The sequence below is a fragment of the Triticum dicoccoides genome, chromosome 6B, assembly GCF_002162155.2.
Source record: "Triticum dicoccoides isolate Atlit2015 ecotype Zavitan chromosome 6B, WEW_v2.0, whole genome shotgun sequence".
Classification (NCBI taxonomy): Eukaryota; Viridiplantae; Streptophyta; class Magnoliopsida; order Poales; family Poaceae; genus Triticum; species Triticum dicoccoides.
The window spans coordinates 53,939,452-53,945,404 of record NC_041391.1 but is presented as its reverse complement, the minus strand read 5'-3'; the positions used below and the strand labels follow the sequence as shown (position 1 = coordinate 53,945,404).

The 5,953-nt window shown below is 40.0% G+C and overlaps 2 non-coding genes across 2 annotated transcripts; both read right to left on the bottom strand.

Moving 5' to 3' along the window:
* Positions 1–5,724: 5,724 nt before the first annotated feature.
* LOC119326964 lies at positions 5,725–5,815 on the bottom strand. Its single transcript, XR_005158305.1, has one exon. It is a non-coding gene; the product is annotated as a small nucleolar RNA Z223 (small nucleolar RNA).
* A 52-nt stretch (positions 5,816–5,867) lies between these two features.
* On the bottom strand, positions 5,868–5,953 carry LOC119327149. Its single transcript, XR_005158426.1, has one exon. It is a non-coding gene; the product is annotated as a small nucleolar RNA U36a (small nucleolar RNA).

Below are 5,953 nucleotides of genomic sequence, written 5' to 3'. Positions count from 1 at the left end.
ATTAGTTGAATTAATATAACTAATAGGTGTTTAATATTTCACCTGTGAACATATATAGGAAATGTCGTCTGACGATGAAAACGATTTCATTATGTGCGAAGACTGCGAAGACCAATGCGGCGTGTGTGACAAAAATTTCCTAGTTGATGATAGGCGCTTCAGCATCAGGCTGGATGAGACCTTCGAAGTGGATACAATAAGTCACAATGACAAGTCTTATTTCATAATTAAGAGTGACTTATATATGTTTCATTTGCTTCAACTTATTATTTTAAATTTTCACTATTCTACTAGCGTATCCCTGCCATGCAAGAATTTTTGTCTTGGATAAGATAGGTTTCAGTCCTAACAATACTATGGAGGTAGAGAGAGTTTACTTGAAGACAGAGCATGGTTATACCTTCAACGTCAAATTATACAATCAAGAAACCTACACCCACTTTGAATGCAAAACTTGGCAAGCACTATGCAAGGCTTATGGATTTGAGCCTGATATGTTTATCACCTTTGATATTCGTCCCGAAGAGGATATTGAAGGTAATAGAGACATTTGGGTCGATGTGCAGACGCCTCTAGTTCTACCATTATGTGAGTTTGTCAACCATATTTATGTCTTCGATATTGTTTTTTCCAAAAAAGTTGACAACTAATTTCTACTGACAACTTATTTCCATTCAAGCAAACCTGTCCAGCGCTTGCTAGACAGGACCTTTCACTGTCCCGGGGCAGAACTAAACTGCGAGGAGATAAGTCATTATGTTTCATGGCTTGAGGATCTTCATACTGTCAAGACAAATTATTTTTCTCGACTTAAATATCTTAGTACTCAAAACGTGCGACCAATAGTGATCGCATTGAACTACGGTCACATCTATTTAGGAAAGACGGTAAGATTTTACTATTTTTCCTCAGTGCATCTTTTGCGTACATTATTTTTTAAGCTAAACTTCATTGTTAAGTATGTTACTATACGATGTTCTTCAACAGGGACTCCCGATGAATGTTCTGCCTCAGTGGATCGAGACTAAAGGTCGCATTAGAATTGTTAGCTTACGGCCAAGACCTCCTATAATGCACTTTAGTGCGTTCAAGATTAGCGAGGAATGCATAATAGTGAAAGACTAGAGCTGAATTGTCCACGATCGCAGAGAAGTACTAGGGGTAGCAATCAGAAGCGCAACCCACGATTAGGAGACAGGTTCATTAGCATGCTCCAATATGATGAATCGGGAGATCTATACATGTTCTATGCTATTTTACCTGAGAGAGAGCAGCATGACTGATTAGCATGCTCTGCGTGCTCTTCATTTTGAACTTAATCTCAAAGAGTGATTTGCTTTTGTGGTCTTAAATATGAACGCTTATAGTCATGACCATGTTGAACTCGATGATATCTTTCTTTCTGGTACAAGTGAATGTTTCTTATTTAAGCTAGTATATATTGGTGGTGATTAGATAGCGGTAGTGACTATGATAATTAAATAGTGCTAATGATGACTATGATGAGTTATTATATCATTTATGAAAGAAACCGCAGATTGGTTTCAACTGAATGGATACTAGCTAGCTAAGTGATCAAGTATATGCCATATCCATAATACTTGCTCACCTAATATAAGTGATCAAGTAATATGGATATGGCATATATAATTTGATCACTTAGCTAGGATCCATGCATGCATCCCAGTTGAAACTAATCTGTGGTACTTTCACCTAATGATTTAACAACTCATTATAATGTAAAAACAATCTCTAAATTAAATTGAAAACACAAAACTAAAGGACAAATAAAAAATAAAACCAAAACAGCCCAAACATTTAGTACCGGTTGGTGTTACCAACCGGTACTAAAGGTCTCCCGCCACCCGGGCCCGGCTCGTGCCACGTGGTGGCACTTTTGTGGCGGTTCATGCAGAACCGGTACTGAAGGGGGGGGGGACCTTTAGTCCCACCCTTTAGTGCCGGTTGAAGAACCAGCACTAAAGCCCCTTACGAACCGGGGCTATAACCCGGTTCTGCAATAGTGCCTCATGCCTCATGCCTGCGTTCCTGCCCCTCTCCACCGTCTCCGCGAAGCTAGGCGGCTCCCACTCTACTGATCCACCGAGCTATTGTCAACATTCTATTGGCCAGGTAAGGTCGTGTTCCCTGATTGAGTATATGTCAGCCATAGTGGTCGGAGTACACGAAATAGTTGGAGAAAATGATGGAGACACTAGCGACGAGTGCTATTTCTTGAACTTGCATTGGTTTTTCCTTGAAGAGGAAAGGGTGATGCAACAAAGTAGAGATATGTATTTTCCCGTGGTTAGAACCAAGTTATCAATCTAGTAGGACAAAGGCGCAAGTCCCCAATATATGCACCTACAAAAATAATTAAACACATGCACCAACAAGAAAAAGGGGTTGTCAATCCCTTCACGGTCACTTGGAAAGGTGAGATCTGATAGAGATAGATATAAAAGATTACTAACGCGTAAAAGATAAATTGCAACAAGGTATTTTTGATATACAGATATGAAAATACATGAAGGAAAGTAGACCCGGGGTCCATTGGTTTCACTAGAGGCTTCTCTCATGAAGGCAAATAGTATGGTGGGTGAACAAATTACTATCGAGAGATTGATAGAAAAGCAAAAAGTTATGACGATATCCGAGGCAATGATTATGAATATAGGCATCACGTCTATGTCAAGCAGACCGACTCCTGCCTGCATCTACTACTATTACTCCACACATCGACTGCTATCTAGCATGCATCTAGAGTATTAAGTTCATAAAGAACGGGGTAACGCCTTAAGTAAGATGACATGATGTAGAGGGATAAACTCAAGCAATATGATGAAAACCCCATCTTTTTACCCTTGGTGGCAGCAATTCAATACGTGTCTCGCTACCCCTACTTTGTGACTTTGTCAAATCATGCAAGATTGAACCCAAAACTAAGAACCTCTCACATTGCAAGAAAAACCAATCTAGTTGGCCAAACGAAATCGATAATTCAAAGAGAAATACAAATATATCAAATCATGCATATAAGAATTCAGAGAAGATTCAAATAATATTCATAGATAAGCTGATCATAAATCCACAATTAATCGATCTCGACAAACACACCACAAAAGAAGATTACATCGGATGGATCTCCAAGAACATCGAGGAGAACATGGTATTGAGAATCAAAGAGGGAGAAGAAGCGAGATCTAGCTACTAGATATGGACCGGTAGGTTTGTGGTAAACTACTCACGCTTCATCGAAAGGGCAATAGGGCTGATGTAGATGCCCTCTGTGATCAAATCCCTCTCCAGCAGGATGCCGAAAAATGCCCCAAGATGGGATCTCACGGGAATAGAAGGTTGCAGCGGCGGAAATATATTTTGGTTCGCTTTTGGTGGTTCGGGAATTTTTGGGAATTTATAGGCTAAAGAATAAGGTAAGAGGAGCTCCGAGGGACCCACAAGGCAGCCCCCACCCCGGGGGGCACTGCAGCCTTGCTGTCGCCTCGGAACTCTTCTGATATGGTTCTCAAGTCCTACATGTGTCTTCTGTTCAAAGAAAAATCATCGTAAAGTTTTACTCTGTTTGGAATCCGTTTGATATTCCTTTTTTACGAAACTCAAAAACATGGAAAAACATAAACTGGCACTGGACTCTATGTTAATAAGTTTTGTTTGAGGGAAGGCCATCATGGCTAACTTTATTGGCTTAAATAGGGATCACACCATCCACAAGGTTTAAGACAAGACATCCCTGGGGCTCATCTGTCCAACTACTAGAAATTTATTACAATAACTATGGTTGGGTAGCACATGCGCCGCTTTATTTGAATTACGAGGACAATGCTTAAATTTGACCTTCGCAATCAAAGTCGAAACATCTACACACTCAGCAAAAATTGCGGAAGCTTCATCCCACCATCTTGTCTGGCCATCACAAGATTCAATCACTGTCAATGAATCGGACCGCGCCTCCACTCACGGGAGTCCTAAAGACCATGCGAAGTTCAAGCCATCCCGCATTGCCAAAGCTTCAGTCGTGGCCAGCACTACAAGAAATATGTCAACTTGCGACAATCACTATTGGTCACTGAAAGGTCATTGTTTTTCATTTGCGACCTTTTTGTGACCACAAACAGAAGGTCAAAAGCTGGCGGTCATAAACTGAAATGAACGACTTTCTCTATGAGAAGGTCATGGAATTCCATGACCAAAACAAAAGGTCATGGATTCTATGACCTTCTGTTTTGGTTGCTAGCTGTCTACTCAGGCCACGTCGGATCCGACATGGCAAGCTGACGTGGCAAAATTGCGACCAAATGAAAAGGTCGTTCATAAGATTTAGCCCGGTCCGATTCGGTGTTTTACATGGGCCAAGCCCAAAAATTAAGCTTTTCTATATAATTTTTCCTGTCAATTTTTTATCCACTTCATAGGGCAAGCCCAACATTGCAGCCTTTTTATTTCTAGGGTCATGATCCTTTTTTGAACCGTTTCTTTCTTGGGCCGCATCTATTTCTCATTGGAACTCATCCTTTTACAGTCCATTTCCTTAGTTTTTAGGTTTTTTTCCTGTGAATATTATTTGGAAAATGGCCTTTTTATATGCCAAATACTATTAGGTCCCACTTGTGAGGTTCTAATTAAAGACAGCCAATGTTTCAATTTCCACACAATTATTTCAATCAGAACAGCAAACAAAAGAGAATTAGCAAACCACATGCCAATTTTGGCTAATAGCACAATCTTTACATAATTCATTTGACCATTACATGTGATACTATCAAAACATATAACTCCTACCACAAATACACTCCAGACTTCTTCACTTTTCTGGACTATTAGAACAAGCCACTTCAAACTTGAAATTTCCTAGGCATGGAGCTCCTGTAAAAGGGTGAACACAAAGGCATTAGAGTAGCATTTTCATTCTTGGAGTAGATATTCAAACCTCCAGGTTTCGTCTATAGACTATCTGTAAAATATATTTTTAACAAAATTTCACATAAATGCAGATTTATGGATCGAATGTATGATAAAGCAACAGAAATGCAGATATATGTCTATGAAACAATAGGTGAACTAAAGAATCATGTCTACAATTTTCTAGAGAAGAAAATAACAAGTCAGGATACATATTATATCTGCCAAAAGGAGTGATATCAATTAGACCCTTTAATTGGAAAGAACATGGTTTCCATTTGTTGTTTGCATATCATCAGTAGTTCTGTTGCAGGGTTCTGGTACATCATGATCTACATGAACATGAGAGAGATGGACTTGGCGCACATGAGATGAGGGTGGAAGGAGGGGGAGCAGGGCATACCTTAGGTGTCCAGGTCCAGCAGGTCATCGAAGATGTTGCAGGCTCACCAGCATCGACAGCCACCGCAACAGCAAGCTAGGTGATGTACAAAGTGAAGTTGCATTCATTCAGTTGCAAAACAACAAAGTTTGCTAGTTCATGTCCATCAACAATCACACAAGCATCACTTGTACAGCAGCAAGAGCAAATTGATATGAGTTAGAAGGAGCAGAGTTCGACTAGTACAGCCAGCGGAGCTCAACTAGTACATCGCAGTACACATGAACCATCTATTCCACGGCACAAGAATAAAATCTTGCTATAACTAGTAGATTATCCCCTAACAGAAGCTAATTAGACTACAATACACAAGGCACAACAAGCACACACTAAATAATCCACGGCCATAATACATGAGTACTAAACAGATCTCGTATGATAGGTTTTTCAGTCATGAATTTTCACAAGCAGAACTGGCATGTTTGTTGAAAGTGTTTATCATCACAGCCATGGTCAAACAAAACACATGAGTCTAAAAGAATGACAATAATGGGAGTGGCTCTTTTGGCCTCATATTAACAAATTCAACCATGTTTTCCCTTGTCCTTCATGAAATAACCGGAAGCGCGGGTAAGGTTCAAATCAGTGCCA